The sequence below is a fragment of the Hemiscyllium ocellatum genome, chromosome 1 (genome assembly GCF_020745735.1).
Source record: "Hemiscyllium ocellatum isolate sHemOce1 chromosome 1, sHemOce1.pat.X.cur, whole genome shotgun sequence".
NCBI lineage: Eukaryota > Metazoa > Chordata > Chondrichthyes > Orectolobiformes > Hemiscylliidae > Hemiscyllium > Hemiscyllium ocellatum.
The window spans coordinates 31,582,805-31,601,696 of NC_083401.1; the positions used below are offsets into that span (position 1 = coordinate 31,582,805).

The following is an 18,892-nucleotide window of genomic DNA, read 5'->3' on the forward strand; positions in this document are numbered from 1 at the left end:
TTGCATTTAGGAAAAGAGTGATCTTTGTACCATTAATGAAAGGTTTTCATTCTTCATTGGTAAATATTCCATCACTCCCCTGCAAATGTGCACGACCAGTTGGTCCATCAAACTAATCTGGTACTGGTGTTGTACAACTCCATAATGTCAACATCATCTTTTCTCCCACCACTCACTAATGTTACCTGGGAGACACAAAAATATTTTTTCATTTGGTGAACATCATTTTTAGTGAGCTGTTGTTGATTAGACTTCAACCACCTTTCAAAACGTTTGCTTGATCAATGGTTTGTGGGCAATCACTGCTAAACGATCAAGGATTACTGTGTTCCTTTTTTCTTTCAATTGCCAGCCCTAATCCTATTATAAAGACTATATAACTTTGTAGGAATAGGAGTAGACCATTCAGTCCCATGAGCCTGCTTTGCCATTCAATAAGATCATGGCTGATTCAACACTTCCCACGTCTACTTTGCTGCTTCCCTCGTAACTTTCAATTCCTCTACTGATTCTTAACTATGTATAGTGACTCTGACCCCACAGCCAGCCCTCTGAGAGAATAATATCCTTCTCATCTCTTCTTAAATTGGGTGCTCTTTATTCTGAGACTATGCCCTCTGATCCCAGATCCTTCAATGAAAGGAAACATCTTTTCAAGCATTTACCTTGTCGAGCCCTTTAAGAAATCCTGTACGTTTCAGTGAGATCACCTCCCGATCTTCAAAACTCCATGGAGGTAAGGTCCAAACTGTTTAGCCTTTGCTCAAAGACAATCCCTTCATAACAGGGATAATCCTACTGTGGCTGTATTCTGACTCTGCTGTAAGTTGATATCACTATTAGAGTTGTACTTGGCATTTAGAACATGGTCGTGGTTTACGGTAAGGACAAGCCAGAGAATATAGACAGGTGAGCCTGACCTCGGTGGTGGGCAAGTTGTTGGAAGGAATCCTGAGCGACAGGATGTACATGTATTTGGAAAGGCAAGGACTGATTAGGGATAGTCACCATGGCTTTGTGCATGGGAAATCATGCCTCACAAACATGATTGAGTTTTTTGAAGAAGTAACAAAGAAGATTGAAGGCAGAGCAGTAGATGTGCTCTATATAAACTTCACTAAGGCGTTTAACAAGGTTTCCCATGGGAGACTGATTAGCAAGGTTAGATCTCATGGAATACAGGGAGAACTAGTCATTTGAATACAGAACTGGCTCAAAGGTAGAAGACAGAGGGTGGTGGTGGAGGGTTGTTTTTCAGACTGGAGGCCTGTGACCAGTGGAGTGCCACAAGGATCGGTGCTGGGTCCTCTACGTTTTGTCATTTACATAAATGATTTGGATGCAAGCATAAGAGGTACAGTTAGCAAGTTTGCAGATGACTCCAAAATTGGAGGTGTAGTGGACAGCTAAGAGGGTTATCGCAGATTAAAACAGGATCTGGGCCAAATGGGCTGAGAAGTGGCAGATGGAGTTTAATTCAGATAAATGCCAGGTGCTGCACTTTGGGAAAGCAAATCTTAGCAGGACTTGTACACTTTATTGCTAAGGTCCTAGGGAGTGTTGCTGAACAAAGAGACCTTGAAGTGCAAGTTGATAGCTCCTTGAAAGTGGAGTCACAGGTAGATAGGATAGTGAAGGCGGCGTTTGGTATGCTTTCCTTTATTGGTCGGAGTATTGAGTACTGGAGTTGGGAGGTCATGTTGTACAGGACATTGATTAAACCACTGTTGGAATATTGCTTGCATTTCTTGTCTCCTTCCTATCGGAAAGATGTTGTAAAACTTGAAAGGATTCAGAAAAGATTTACGAGGATGTTGCCAGGGTTGGAGGATTTGAGCTATAGGGAGAAGCTGAACAGGCTGGGGCTGTTTTCCCTGGAGCATCGGAGGCTGAGGGGTGACCTTATAGAGGTTTACAAAATTGAGGGGCATGGATAGGGTAAATAGGCAAAGTCTTTTCCCTGGGGTGGGGGATTCCAGAACTAGAGGGGAGAAGGGAAAGATTATAAAAAAGACCTAAGGGACAACTTTTACACATGCAGGGTGGTACGTGTATGGAATGAGCTGCCAGAGGAAGTGGTGGAGGCTGGTACAATTGCAACATTTTAAGAGGCATCTGGATGGGTATATGAATAGGAAGGGTTTGGAGGGATATGGGCAGAGTGCTGGCAGGTGGGAGTGGATTGGATTAGGATAACTGGTCGGCATGGACGGGTTGGACCGAAGGGTGTTTCCAATCTGTACATCTGACTCTTTCTCAGGGTAGTATCATAGGCCCAATCATCTTCAACTGCTTCATCATTGACCTGCCCTCCATCATAAGGATAGCAAAAGCATCTATAGATACATAAAAGGGAAGAGTTGGTCCCTTGGAAGCTGAAACTGGAGAGTTAATAGTGGGGAACACTGAGATGGTGGAGGACAAAAGTACCATTCTTGTTGGAACAGGCAAGTCAGAGGCAATAGATAATTTAAACTTAGAATAATCAACATTTTTAGGAAAAAGGTATTAAACTATTAGGATTGAGGGCTGACTAGTCCCCCGAGCCTGATGACCCATATCATTAGGGTATTAAAGGAAGTGGCAGCGGAGATAGTAAATCCATTAGTTATAATCCTAGAATTCCGCAATGTGGAAACAGGCCATTTGACTCTACAAGTCCACATCGACTCTCTGAAGAGTACTCCACCCAGACCCATTTCCCTGCTACTCTACATTTTGCCCATAACTAATGCACCTAACCAATCCATCCCTGAACATTATGGGCAATCTTACCATGGCCAATTTACTTAATCTGCACATCTTTCGGAGCCCATGCAAACACTGAGTTTGTGTGCAACCTCCACACACAGCCGCCTAAGGCTGGAATCGAACCCGGGTCCCTGTTGTTGAGGCAACAGTGTTAACCACTGAGCCATAAAACTCCGAAATTTCCTGGGCGTGGGAAACATTCCAGTCAATTGGAAAATTGCTAAAATAATGCCCTTATTCAAAAGGAGGGAGGCAAAATGTGAGAAATTACAGTTAATTTAATATCTGTTGGGAAAGTGTTAGAATCCATTATCAAGGAAGCACCATTTTCTTGGTGGCAGTTGCGGTGGGAGGAGCAACAATTAGGACCAGATGCCTGATGGGAGGGGAGGACTAAAGTTTAAAAACTTACCTAATGTATAGGCAGAGCTCACTCTCCGCAGGAGCGGACACTGGACTGCTGGGTAGGTGAGGCTTTTTATTTGGGCCATTACATTACTCTGATCCTCTGAAGATCTTGACTCCCCGGGAGGGGTCTGTCAGTTCCGCGATTGTTTTTGACCAATGAGGAGTTCGGTCCGCTTCAGCAAGATTCCACGCTGTCATCAGTATCAACTGGGTACAGATTGTCCAGCAACACAGATTAAATGCTTCTGTGTTCCTTGGAGAAACTGCTGCGCAATCGCTTGAGGCAAGATCATTCGATTAGATTCCCTACAGTATGGAAACAGGCTCTTCAGCCCAACAAGTCCACACCGACTCTCTGAAGAGTAACCCACCCAGACCCGTTCCTCTACCCTATGTTTACCCCAGACTAGTGCCACCTGAATTTTTATATGGTTCTTAAGAAATAGTACACCCTTAATTACAGAGTAAATCCAATAGTGTAATAAAATGACATTATGGACAGCAGGTTAACCCAAAAGTATTTCCTGGGAACCAACATTGTTTTGAACATGTTAACTCTTTACACCTGCATCTCCAAGGTTAACTAGGATGGTTAGTAATGTCCTGTCTAGCTTGGTTAATTCCATACTGTGAACAGAACATTGGTAATCTTTGATTCAGTTGGCTCAGGAATGCAGCTTTTAGCAGGGTGAAAAGCCATTTTAAACAGTGTTAATTTGCAGCCTAAAAAGCCATATTGTTATGTTACTTGCATTTTATAGTTAGTAAAAGCATGAATTAAATGGTTGCTCCTGAGAGCAGCCTTAATCCAGATTTTAGATCCTCACCTCCTCTGACCAAAAAAAAGATTGTGCGCTAGATTACTAAGGTGACTAGTCATTTTTGTTTTCCCTTTTTTTAACTTTTCAGTAGGCTCATTGGGAATTTAGAATAGTGGGAAGGGAGGTTAGGGCAATTGAATGTTCCTTCTGCAGAATGTGGGAGGTAAGGATCACCACCTGGATCCCTACTGACTGCATCTGTGGGAACTGCATCCAATTTCATCTCCTCGAAAACAGCGTTAGAGAGCTGGAGCTGGATGAACTTTGGATCGTGTGGGAGCCGGAGGGGGTTATTGAGAGGAATTACGGGGAGATAGTCACACCTCAGGTACAAGTAGAGGTAGTTGGGTTAATGTCAGGGAATGGAAAGGGAGCTAGCAGGCAATGCAGAGATCCCCTGTGGCCACTCCCCTTAATAACAAGTATACAGTTTTGGTTGCTGTTGGGGGGGACGACTTATTAGGGGTAAACAATGGGGCACAGGTCTCTGGCACCGAGTCTGTCCCTGTTACTTAGTGGGAAGCAGGGAGAGGGGCAGAGCATTTGTTGTTGGGGACTCAATTGTTAGGGGGACAGGCAGGAGGTTCTGTGGGAACGAGGGAGACTCATGGTTGGTGTGTTGCCTCCCAGGTGCCAGGTTTCGTGATGTATCTGATTGTATTTTCGGGATACTTGTGGGGGAGGGGGAGCCGCCCCAAGTCATGGTCCACAGAGGCACCAATGACACAGGTAGGAAGATAGATATGGATTTAAGGCAGAAATTCGGGAGGTAGGGTGGACGCTTAGAGCTAGGACAAAGAGAGCTGTTATCTCTAGTTTGTTGCCTGTGCTATGTGTTAGCAAGGCAAGGAATAGGAGAGAGGGGAGTTGAGCACGTGGCTACAGGAGGGAGTGTTTCGCATTCCTGGATAATTGGGACTTTTTCTAGGGTAGGTGGGACTTCTATAAACAGGATGATCTTCACCTGAACCAGAGGGGTTCCAATATCCTAGAGTGAAATTTGCTAATGAACTTTGGTTGAGTTTAAACTCCATCGTCGGGGGATGGGAGGCTAAATTTGTAATTTGAGTATAGAGGGGGTTGAGAGTAGTGAGGTACAAAGTAAGGTTTCAGGGTCGCAAGAAGGCACTGGCAAGCAAGAAGTTTGGTTGAAATATGTCTATTTCAACACTACGAGCATCTGGAATAAGGTGGGTGAACTTGCAGCATTGATCGGTACCTGAGATTTCGATGTTGTGGCCATTTCAGAGACATGGGTAAGCAGCGACAGGAATGGTTGTTGCCGGTTCTTGCATTTAGATGTTCAGTAAGAACAGAGAAGATAGTAAAAAAGGTGGGAGTGTGGCATTGTTAATCAAGGACAGTGTTACAGTGGTAGAAAGGATGTTTGAGGGCTTGTCAACCGAGGTAGTATGGGCTGAGATTAGTGGCAGGAAAGGAGAGGTCAGCCTGTTGGGGGTTTTCTATAGGCCTCTGAATAGCTCCAGAGACACAGAGGAAAGGATAGCAAAGATGATTCTCGATTGGAGCAAGAGTGATAGGGTAGTTGTTATGGGGGACTCAACTTGCCAAATATTGACTGGGAGTACTACAGTACTTTAGATGGGTCAGTTTTTGTCCATTGTGTGCAGGAGGGTTTTCTGACAGAGTATATAGACAGACTAACAAGGACGATGCCACATTAGATTTGGTACTGGGAAATTAAGCCGGCCAGGTGCTGGGTTTAGAGGAAAGTGAACACTGGTGATCGTGATCGTGACCACAATTCAATTATATTTACTTTAGTTATGGAAAGGGTTAGTGTACTGGATATAGGTTTGCTTGCTGAGTTGGAAGGTTCATTTTCAGGCATTTCATTTTTGAGAAGGAAACACTGACCCAAAGATACTTACACCAGACACAACCAACTTCATCAGCAAAGACAGTATCATCAAACTAGTGGACCTATGCCTTAACACCCACATGGTGGTATGGTGATGAAACGCCTGAAAATGAACCTTGGAGCTCAGCGAGCAAACCTATATCCAGAACCTCAACCTGAGCTACAAATCTTCTCAAAACGGGCTAGGATTAGGTATGGAATGAGCTGCCAGAGGATGTGGTGGAAGCTGGTACAGTTGCAACATTTTAAGAGGCACTTGAATGGGTATATGACGAGGAAGGGTTTGGAGGGATATGGGCCAGGTGATGGCAGGTGGGACTAGATTGGGTTGGGATATCTGGTTGGCATGAACGGGTTGGACTGAAGAGTCTGTTTCCACGCTGTACATCTCTATGACTCTATTAGTATACAGTGGCAGGCAAGAGCTACAGCTGGGGGAAAGGCAATTACGATGTGATGAGACAAGATTTAGGATGGGGAAGGAAACTGTAGAGGATGGGCACAATAGAAATGTGGAGCTTATTCAAAGAACAGCTGCTGTGTATACTTGATAAGTGTGTACCAGGGAGGAAGTTGTTGAGCGTAGGAGTTTTACTCAGCAACTAAGGATGTTGAATCTCTTGTCAAGAGGAAGAGGAAAAGGACTTATGTTAGGATGCGATGTGAAGGGTCAGGGTGATTGAGAATTACAAGGTATCCAGGAAAGACCTAAGCAGATAGCCAGGACAAGTGAGGAGATTGGTGGATAGGATCAGGGGAAACCCTAAAGCTTTCTATAGGCATATACGGGATAAGATAATTACCACAGTAAGATTAGGGTCAATCGGGGACAGTCATGGGAAGTTGTGGATGGAGTCAGGAGATAGACTTGTATAAGACTCTGGTGCGGCCTCATCTGGAGTATTGTGTGCAGTTTTGGTCGCCATACTATAGGAAGGATGTGGAAGCTATAGAACGAGTGCAGAGGAGGTTTACCAGGATGTTGCCTGGAATGGTAGGAAAATCTTATGAGGAAAGGCTGAGGCACTTGGGGCTGTTCTCATTGGAGAAGAGAAGGTTTAGGGGAGATCTGATAGAAGTATATAAGATGATTAGGGGTTTAGATAGGGTAGATACTAAGAACCTTTTACCGCTAATGGAGTCAGGTGTTACTAGGGGACATAGCTTTAAATTAAGGGGTGGTAGGTATAGGACCGATGTTAGGGGTAGATTCTTCACACAGCGGGTTGAGAGTTCATGGAATGCCCTGCCCGTATCAGTGGTGAACTCTCCTTCTTTATGGTCATTTAAGCGGGCATTGGATAGGCATTTGGAAGTTATTGGGCTAGTATAGGTTAGGTAGGATTCGGTCGGCGCAACATCGAGGGCCGAAGGGCCTGTACTGCGCTGTATCCTTCTATGTTCTATGTTCTATAGGCAAAGCACTAAATGACTATTTCTTTTTCAGTATTCACTTTGGAAACAGACAGTGTTTTTGAGAACCCAGAAACCAGCCACTGGACTAGATGGAATTGAGATTCACAAGAACGTGGTGTTAGAAATTCTGGAAAGTGTGAAAATAGATAAATCCATTGGGCTGGATGAGATTCTTCCTAGAATTCTCTGGGAAGCCATGGAGGAGATTGCAGAGCCTTAGGCAATGACAACAAAAATCAAAGCCAACAGGAATAGTACCAGAAGACTGAAGGATAGCAAATGTTGTCCACTTGTTCAAGAAGCCACCCTGGTAATTATAGACCAGTGAACTTTACTTTGGTTGTGGGTAAAGTGTTGGAAAAGGCTTTGAGAGAGGATTTATAATCATCTCAAAAGGAATAAGTTGTTTAGGGATAGTCAACACAATTTTGTGAAGGGTAGGTCGTGCCTCACAAACCTTATTGAATTCTTTGAGAAGGTTACGTAACAGGTGGATGAGGGTAAGCAGTTAATGTGGTGTATATGGATTTCAGTATGGTGTTTGATAAGGCTCCCACGGTAGGCTATTGCACAAAATACGGAGACATGGGATTGAGGGTGATTTAGCGGTCTGGATCAGAAATTTCTCACTGAAAGAAGACAGGGTGATAGTTGTTGATGAGAAATGTTCATCCTGGAGTTCATCTACTAGTGGTGTACTGCAAGGATCTGTTTTGGGTCCACTGCTGTTTTGTAACTTTTACAAAAGACCTCTGAGGGCAAGGAAGGATGGGTTAATAAATTTGCAGACGACATGAAGGTTGGTACAGTTGGATAGTGCTGAAGGATGTTGTAGATTACAGAAGGACATAGATAAGATGCAGAGCTGGGCTGAGACGTGGCAAATGGAGTTTAATACAGAAAAGTGTAAGGTGATTCACTTTGGAAGGAGTTACAGGAAGTTGCCACTCAGGAGAGATGTAGTGTCATTGGAGGCAGTTCACTAGATTGATGCCAGAGATGAGGGGTTTCTTGTATGAAGAGAAATTGAACAGTTTAGCCTACATTCTCTGGAATTTATAAGAATGAGTGGAGATCAAATTGAGGTATTCAAGATGATAAAAGATATGGATAAAATAGACATGGAGTGGATGCTTCCTCTTGGGCATTCTAAGGCAAGAGTCTTAGGATAAGGAGTAACAAATTAAAACAGTTGAGGAGAAACTGCGACTCCCAAAGGGTTGTGAATATGTGGAATTTGCTACCCCAAAGTGTGGTGGATGGTGGGACAGTGAGTAAATGTAAGGACGAGTTATAGATTTTTAATTGGTAATGGGTTAAAGAGATATGGAGAAAAGGCTGGAAAATGGGGGTGATGAGCATATCAGCCATGATTGAATGGTGGAGCATTTGTAGGTCGAATGGCCTAATTCAGCCCAAACTCTTATGAACTTATCCAGGAGTGTTTAGCACCATTTGCAACTTCTCAGATACAGAAGCAGTCCAAGTTCAAATGTAACAAGATCGGGACAGCATCCAGGTTTGGGCTGACAAATGACAAGTAATGCACACATTCCAGGCAATGACCGTCTCAATAAGGCATAATGTAAAAAAAAATTCCCATTGACATTCAATGGTGCTACCATCACTGACCTGACCCCCACTCCCCCACTATAAGCATTCTCAGGTTAACATTAACCAGCAACTTGACTGCACTATAAGTACAGTAACTACATGAGCTGTTCAGAGAGTAGGAATATTGTACAAGTGACTCTCCTAACTACCCATGCCAGTCCAACATCAACCAGCCACAAGTTAGGATCATGATGGAAAACTCTCCACTTCCTGAGTGTAGTTCCTCCAACACTCCAGAAGCCTGACAGTATCTAGAAAAAAAGACACCTGTTTGATTGGCACCATAGCCACAAGCATCCTCTCCACTCCTTATCACTGCATGTACTATCTATGAGTTACATTGCAGAAATTTGCCAAAGATCCTTCAACAACATCTTCCAAATCCACAACCATTTCCATCTAGAAAGACAAAGGCAGCAGATACATGGGAGCACCACCACCTGCAGGGGAAGCCAATGGCTTAGTGGGATTGGATTGTTAATCCAGAAATTTGGGTAATGTTCTGGGGGTGTGGGTTCAAATCCCACCGTGACGGATGGTGGAATTTGAATTCCAATAAATTATCTGGAATTAAAGTGTCTAATGATGACCATTGTTGATTATCAGAAAAATCCATATGGTTAACTGATTCCTTTTAGGGAAGCGAGCCTGCCATCCTTAAATGGTCTGGCCTACATGTGCCTTGAGCAATGTGGTTGACTCTTAACTGCTCTCTGCGCAATTAGGGACGGACAATAAATGCTGGCCTAGTCCAGAGATGCCTTCATCCTGTAATGTCCATTCCTGATCGCGAAGGTCGACAAGCCCTCCGTTTCTTCGTCTCTTGCTGACCCAACCAGTCCCCTCTCCCCACTTGCGCGTGTGCGCGCGCGCGCACACATAAATAGAAAGCAGGAAACAATAGCTTTGCTTCACTTGGAGGTCACCACTGATGATGTTACCTAGCCAGGTAATGAAACATCTGGATATCAAACCTACAGCTCAGCGAGCAAACCTACACCTTAAACCTCAACCTAAGCTACAAACCTTCACAATCCTTGCACACTCAAATGGCGGAACTGGTCCTTGCCTTCAACTTCTCGTTTTAATCCTCCCTCTTCTTACAGACCGGAGGGGTAGCCATGCGCACCTATGTAGGCCCCAGCTATGTCTGCCTCTTTGTAGGACACATGAAACATTGTATCTTCTGCAGCTATACCAGCACCATTCCCCACCTTTTCCTGTGCTGCATTGGTGACTGTATCGGCGCCATCTTGTGCTCCCATGAGGAGGTGGAACAATTCATAAGTTTCACGTAACGCCTTCCAGCCTGACCTCAAGTTCACATGGACGATCTCTAATACCTCCTTACCCTTTTTGGATCCCTCTGTCTCCATCTCTGGCGATACGCCAGACATCCTATTTCAAACTAGCTGACTCCCACAGCTACCTTTATGACCTGCCCTACTCCCAATTCCTCTGTCTGTCATATATACTCTCAGGGAGAGCAAGTCCACTCCAGGCCATCTCAGCCTGCTATTTCAAGGAAGGATGTTGCCAGGGTTGGAGGATTCGAGCTATAGGGAGAGGTTGCATAGGCTGGGGCTGTTATCCCTGGAGCGTTGGAGGCTGAAGGATGACGCTATAGAGGTATTTAAAATCATGAAGGCCACCAGCTAAGATAAATAGACAGTCTTTCCCTGGGATGGGGGAGTGCAGAACTAGAGGGCATAGGTTTAGGGTGCGAGGAGAAAGATATAAAAGAGACCTAAGGGGCAACTTTTTCACGCAGAGGGTGATATGTGTATGGAATGAGCTGCCAGAGGAAGTGGTAGAGGCTGGTACAATTGCAACATTTAACAAGCATCTAGGTGGGTATATGAATAGGAAGGGTTTGGAGGGATGTGGGCTGGGTGCAGGTGGGTGGGACTAGATTAGATGGGATATCTGTGATCAACAATGCCCTCCAGTGCATCTCCTCCACTTCCTGCATCTGTGCCCCCAATCGCAAAAAGGATAGAACCTCCACCAACAACGGTCTTCACTTCCCTCTCCATGAATCTCTAGATACAGCACATTATCCTCTGCCATTTCTGCCATCTTTAGCCAGACCCCACCACTAAACCCTATCTGCATTCCAGAGACCATTCCCTTCACAACTCCCTTGGTGGGTCCGTGCCCTCCACTACCCATCACCCCCCCACACACCCGGCATCTTTCCTTGCAGCTACACGAGATGTAAAACCTGCACCCGTACCTCTGTCCAAGGCCCCAAAAGATCATTTTACACCCAGTGGAGATTTTCCTGCACATCAATCTTCCTCACCTATTGTGTCCTTTCCTCTTGATGTGGTCCCCTCTATATCTGGGAGACAGGATGCCAATTTGCAGACGGTTTAGTGAACATCTCTGGGATGCACGCACCAAACAACTTCACTACCCTGTGGCCAGCCACTTCAGTAACCCCCTCCCACTCCCCCAAGGATATGTAAGTCCTGGGCCGCCTCCACTGTCAAATCAAAACCACCCTCAAATTGGAGGAAGAATGCTTCATCTACTGCCTTGGGACCTTACAATCACACGGCATCAATGTTAACTTCGATAGTTTCCAAATATCCCCTCCCCTACCTCAGTCCAGATCCAAATTGTAAACTTGGCACCGCCCTCCTGACCTGACTTGTCCTATCTGTCCATCTTCCTTCCCATTTATCTGCTCCACCCTCCCACTGATCCATCAAAATTAATCCCCACCTGCATCCACTTATCACCATGTCTCATTTCAATATGTTTTCCCTAGTCCTCACCTTTCCAGTGTCCGCATTCACAGGATCATCTTCTGCAATTTTTGTGACTTGCAGCAAAAAACCTCATATTCCCCCTCCCTTCTATTAACAGTATTTGACAGGGATTGTACCTTCTTGAACACCCTAGACCACTTTTGTCATTCTTTGCATTACTTTCAGTTGCTGGCATTTCAATACACCGGCTTGTTCCATGCCAACATTTCCCTCCTTGGCTTGCTGCAGTGTTCCACTAAAGCCAATGCAAGCTGAAGGGTTCTACCTAAGCACTCTTACAGCCTTCAGAATTCAACATTTGAGATCAACAATCTCAGAACAAAGTATGTCCGACTTCACTCCTTGTGTTTAATTGTTTGGGTTTGCTTTCAGCAAAACCAACCCAGTTTTGACAATGTATAGTTGTAATTTATGTCCATTTGGCATATTTGAGATCAGTCCTTTGTTATCAATAAGATTTTTTTTGACTTTATCTCAGCATGCTTACCATCTATTCCATTCATTCATCCTCCTGTTTTGTGAACAACGCAAGTGCCATCGTCTTCCAACCTAATTCATTTCCAAATAAGAGTAAAGGGATTCAAAACATTAACTCCTTTTTCTTTCTATACTAGAAACTCCCAAACTCACTCCATTGCTCTAGTTTCCTACCCTGTCCTTTATTAATATTGATACATTCTACCCATTAGATATTTGCATTTTATTGTTGGTAGTTGATTGTTTCAAAACAGTGAATGTACCATCAGTAATTCGAGTGTACATTAGTAAGTCAGGTCCTGTATTTGTTGCTTTTAAACTTCAACATGCAGAAATTCCACTGTGTAGATATGTAGACACCAAAAAAGGAGAATAGAGAAGCATATTACAGTTTTGGAAATGTGTCCAAAACAGTTGTTGTTCCCCAATTTACCTCGCTTTTAGAACATTTTGGATATATAAATAGGAAGGGTTTAGAGGGATATGGGCCAAGGGGCGAATTGGACCAAAGGCCTGTTCCTGTGGTGTACATCTCTGTGACTCTATTTCTTTCCTTGCTTAGATTTTCTGCAAGTCAGTTTTTTTTTTCTAATATCTCTTCAGAGAAAAAAATGTGATCTGATACATCATTGATTGAAATTGCATCTGGATTATAAATGAGTTGAAAAAGACAAACGTCTGTCTCTGTCTCTGTCTCTCAACTTGTACCAAGTTCACTGAAGGTGAAGATACTTCTCTACTTAGCTACTAACCTGTAATTGAACCTGACTCTGTATGAAGACATCCTTTTTCAGAAATTTACCCTCGAGTTGTTTTCATTAGATTATTGGAATAAGACTTTTTTTAACAAAAAGGTTTTGTTGATGAACAATGTCATTGTTTGGTTTCTTCCTAAAAGAAGAAAAATAGATTTGATGCTAAGACAGCAGAGCACCCATCAGTCAAAATATTTACAATTTTTAAGTTTTTAATAGATTTTTAAACAACATTTCATAACTGGTTGTCAAAATTATATTTCACCAGAACGCCAAAGTGAAATAATTATTTTCTTGTGCCCTACCATAGCTCTGCAAATATATCCTTTTCAAAGAATCTGTTTGACTCCTGCATTGCAGCTGTTCAAGAAAGCAGCTCATCACCCCCACCTTGAGGGCAATTAGGGATTGTTGATAAATGTTGGCCTAGTCAGTGAAGCCCATATCCCCTGAATGAAAGAATTTAAAATAAATTACTCTGCTTCCACCACACACTCAGCAGGGCGTTGTTAGATGGAACCACTCATTGCGCAGAGAGACAGAGACTCCTTTTAGGATAGAAAAATGGAAAAACATGTTGCTGTCCTGGAATCACGTCCAAGAGAGCTATTTTCCCATTTGGATTTGAAGTCTCGTTGTCCTTACAGAATCATAAAATTGTTACTGTTCAGAAGGAGACAACTCAGCCCATCGTTTCTGTACTAATTCCCCAAATAAGTAATTCATTCCGTGTCATTCTTGCTCCTCCCCATAACTGGATATACATTGTTCCCTTTCATGTAGCATCCTTTTGAATTTTTGAATTGAATCTGCCTTGACCACAGCCTGAGTGCATTCTGGACACTAGCCATTTAATGTCTGAAATTGTTTTTCTTGTTACCTTTGCTGACTACGAGGAAATTGTGGGGCTCTTGCAAAAATATTTGCATCATCTATGACTACGGGTGAAGTGCCCGATAGCTGGAGGATGACTAATGTTATACCTTTGTTTAAAAGGGTTGTAAAGAGAAACCAGGGAACTGTAGACCTATGAGTCTGACTTTGATTGTGGGTAAGTTGTTGGTGATTTGAAAAAAAACATTTTGAAAGGCAGAAACTGATTAGGAATAGTCAGCATGATTTTGTTTGAAGAAAATTGCTCTCCAAAAACTTGTTTTTTTGAGGAAATTACCAAAAAAGATTAGTGAGGGCAGCGGAGTGCATGTTATTTACTTGGACTTTAGTAAAGCCTTTGATAGGGTTCCAGATGGTTGACTGATTAGTAAAGTACAGTCACATGGGATTCAGGGTGAGTTTGCCAATTGGATCCATAATTGTTTTAAGGGCACGAGTCAGAGTGGTAATGGAAGGAATTGGTTCTGTCTTTTGTTTGTCATTTATATAAATTGGCTAGATAAGAAAATAGAAGGCATGGTTACTAAGTTTGCAATGACATCAAAATTGGCATAGAAGACAGTGAAGAAAGTATTTATAAGATTACAAAGGGCTCTCAATTATTTGGGTCAATGGCCTGAAAAATGGCAGATGTAGTTTCAACCTGGATAAATGTGAGATATTGCATTTTGGTACAACAGACAGGGGCAGGAGGTAAAATTTAACGGTAGGTGTTGTGGAGAAAATATAGAGAACCACCAGGAGACGCTGAGAGTCTTTTATTTGCAAACAAAAAAACTGTGACACTAAGAGATTCTCAAATACCCACAAACCTTAGGGTCTGTGGATTTTTAAAGCTTTTTATTTAATTATGTTTCTGTTAGCTTATCAGCATATCCAACTATATTAATCAAAGTACCTCACTCTAGCAGCACAATAAACCAGTAACGTTAGTTCCCATTATCTCTTTAGTTGTACATTCTACTTAATGTTATTCTAATGTCACGGTTAGATATTTATTGCTAACTCAGCTACAGTGATCTTTCCATTCCAGACTAACCTGTTATGATAGATATTTAGCTATTCCATCTATTACAATAGTCTCCTGTCTCAAGTTGACTCTACTAACCATTAATTAGATATTTCAGTATCATGTCCGAATCCTGTCATAATAACACTTAACAGAGAAACTTGTTTTATTACTTGTGTTATCTCCTCTCGCCATAGTGATCTTTCAGCCTTAACCTTACTCTGCTAATTGATGTAAGAACATTCCACTATGGTTATCCCATCCTGCCTTCCACAGAACACAGATTGCCAATGGTTTTCATGCTTTAACCCTTCCCATGCTTTCATGATCTTTACTTTCCATATAGGGACTTGGGTAGAGTTGCAGAACAGTTCGAGGGGTTCAGGTACAGAGTTCTTTGAATTTTGGGTCACATTGATAAGGTTAATGGTAGTTGTATTTTCCCGAGGTTGAGGATTTTAAGGCCAGTGCGCACTCTTTGTCTTGCTCACTTTGGCGCTGTCTCGCTTTTGCATGCGTTTGCTCTCTTTCGCGCGGTTGCACTCGCTCACTCACTCATCCCCCACCTTCCCGATGAGGTGTAAATCGTTATTTGCCAGTATATTAACTAGAGTATCCATTTTACATGTTTTTTGATAAATATTTTAAAAGTGGTGTTTAAATGCATTTATAGAAACACAGACACTTGAATCAAGATGTAATACAAAAGGTTAAATGTAAGGCCCTATCTAAGAATATATTTTCTTGGTTTAAAATTATCATTTACTCTTGTTACTTCAGGCAATAGCCGTCAATGTTTTTAAGTAAACTATTCACTTGCTCATGTTACCATTTTTTAAAAAAATGCATCCTGGAGAAACTCAGCACGTCTGGCAGCATCTGTGCAGAGGCAAACAGAATTATAAAACGTAGAAGCAAAGTAGGCCATTCAGCTCATTGGTGCAGATTCGATGAGATTATGGCTGATATGATAACCCTCAACTTCATTTTCTAGTCTTGATTAATTTACTGATTAAAAAATCTGCCTATGCCAAACTTGAATATACTTAGCCACCAGGCCTCAATAGCTTGTGGTATGGTGAAAAACTCTTCAAATTCACATGCTGCTGAGAGAAGAAATTCCTTCTCATCAACCTAAATGTGTGTGACACCTTTATTCTGAGATTGAGACTTTTGGCCCTAGACACTCCCATAGTGGGGAAACAACCTTTTTGCAGCTACTCTGTCGAGTCCACTAAGAATTCTGTGCATCTCAATAAGGTTCTCTCTATTCAGATGAGTACAGTCCTAATATATTCAACCTGTTCTTATCAGACAGTCCCTCCAGATCTGGTATCAGCCTCAGGAACCTGCTCTGGGTTGTTGCAATACCAGTATATCTTCCCTTAGATGAGGGACCAAAACTGTTTTTACAGTATTCTTGCTGTGGTCTGAGTCTGTGCCTTGGATAATTTTAGCAAAACCCCTCTACTTTTGTAAATGTTCTATTTAAAATGAAGAGTAAAAAATGAGGTCTGCAGATGCTGGAGATCACAGCTGCAAATGTGTTGCTGGTCAAAGCACAGCAGGCCAGGCAGCATCTCAGGAATAGAGAATTCGACGTTTCGAGCATAAGCCCTTCATCAGGATTCCTGATGAAGGGCTTATGCTCGAAATGTCGAATTCTCTATTCCTGAGATGCTGCCTGGCCTGCTGTGCTTTGACCAGCAACACATTTGCAGTATTTAAAATGAAGGCCAACATTTGCCTTTCTAATTACCTGCTGAGCTTGGATGCTACTTTTGTTTTGAGTCTCTCAGATGAGGATTCCCAAATTCCTCTTCTAATTTTCTGTAGTCTTCCTCCGTTTAAGTGATATTCTTCTCCTCTATTCTTCCTGCCAAAGTGCATAAACTTAATATTTTTCCTCATTATATTCCATCTGTCATTTTTTTTCCCCTATTCACCCAGCCTGTCGGAACTCGCTGAAGATTCTGTCATCCTCACTAATTGCCTTCTCACCTATCTGCAAACTTGGCTATAGTACACATTCATCTTCTTCCTCTAAATTATTTCCTATATGTTAATGATGGTTCTCCTAACCCAGATCCCTATGACGCATTATTCGTTACAGGTTGCTATCTTGTGCCTCCTTTATCCCAACTCTGTCATGTTTATGTTACCCAGTTCTTTTATCCATGCTAATGTGTTGCCCCCCAGTGCTGTGGGTCTTGAGGTAGTCTAATGAGTGGCACCTTACCAAATGGTGCCTGAAACTCCAAATGTATTGCATCCACTGTTGGTCAGTGCATTGAATAAAGGGGTTGGGATGTAATGTTGCAGGACATTGTTTAGGCCACATTTGGAATATTGGTCTCCCAGCTAAAGGAAAGATATTGTTAGACATGAAACGGTTGAGAAAAGATATACAAGGATGTTGGCAGGGTTGGACGGATTAAACTATTGGGAGACGCTGAATTAGGATGGGGCTATTTTCCCTGGAGCATCGGAAGCTGAGGGGTGACCTTTAGAAGTTTATAAAATCTTGGAGGGACAAGGGTAGGGTGTGGGAGTCAAAACTAGAAGGCATTTTTCTTCAGTTGAAATGTACCTGTTCTATATGTTCCGATATGTTTCCTTAAATATTTGCATTGACCATTCATTTAACATAATATTCAAATTCATTGTGACTACAAAGCTTCCATACTTCTGTTATTGCCTTTATTTAAGTAGAAAATTATCTGCAATCTTTTTCTGTGAAACTATAGAATTCAATTATTGTATTTTCACCAAGGAGCATCTTCACGAAGCTAATTAATTAATCCTGTATCATTGCACAATAAAATTTTTTCGTTCCACGGGATGTGGCTGTCCTGGCTTACCTAGTATTTATGGCACATTCCTAATTGCCCAGAGGGCAGTGAAGAGTCAGCTACGTTAATGTGGCGACATATGTAAAGCCGACTAGGTAAAGTTTAACAGCTTTCCTTCCCTAAAGAGCATTAGTGAATCCAGATGGGTTTCCCGACAATTGACAGGTTCCATAGCTATCATTACAGACGTTAATTCCAGATTGTTCGTATTCAAATTCCACCATTTGTCGTGGCAGGATTTGAACCTCGATCCCCAGAAAGGTAACTTGAGTTTCTGAATTAATAGTTTCGCAATAATATCATTAGGCCATCGCCTATCCTTGGTATAGTATTCCAGCTAATAATTTTTTTATTTTTGCATTTCCATTCGTTCAAAACTTCTTATTTTCTGTCGTGGAAAATGAGGGTGAGGGTAAGAGTTATTCCGCAGCGTTTCACTGTTATAGGGTTGCTTAATCACAGAAAAGATTGACAAGGGTTGTGACGGATGATCAGAAACGTTTATCTTGATAAGTCATACAGGATGTCATTTGACCTTGAACTATTTGATACCTTTACAGGAGTGGAAACTTGATTGGAGGAATTCAGATATTGAATTCCAGGGAAGTTAAGGACCAGTTGGAAACATGACAACATGTTCAAGGAAAATAAAAGGAGGTTAGAATTGAACAGTGGTTTGTCATGATGTTGAAGTTGAGGATTATTCTTTTGAGGATAGGAGTATTGATGGATTTAAAAAGAAGAAGGGCAAAACTTGGAGAGTGAGAGCTGTTTACAGTTTTAGATTAACAAGGGGTAAGGTTGGAAAGTTAGATCAACTGTTTAGTGGGAATAGAATCAAGGAACAAAAAAAACCGGAAATTTCTGGAGAAACTCAGCTTGGCAGTATCTGTGGAGAAAGTGTTAAAATTGAATCCAATGGCTTCTCAGAATGGTGTGGTTCTCCAAGATCAACTTGGAGGATCTGAGATCACTAATTCAACTGTGTGACATCAAGATGGTACACTGGGGATGCCCTGCATATACTGGTGAGCACCTTAGGGCAATGTTAGGCTCTCAATATTACTATGGTATACTATTTCATGGTGTAATAGAATTCCTGCTGCAGCAACCGCACAAATGGGATTCATAACCCCTTGGAATATGGAAATGTACAGCTTTATAAATTATGATGCCTCGCATGCTACTGATGGATCAGTAAGGAAAGTGGATTTTGACCCTTGTGTCGTTGCAATC

At 42.3% G+C, this 18,892-nt stretch overlaps 1 protein-coding gene across 4 annotated transcripts in view; it reads left to right on the forward strand.

The window, feature by feature from the left end:
• Positions 1-18,892, forward strand: part of LOC132827272 (lactosylceramide alpha-2,3-sialyltransferase-like) — an 82,401-nt gene that overhangs the window by 4,480 nt on the left and 59,029 nt on the right. The gene's annotated exons all lie outside the window — the stretch shown is intronic.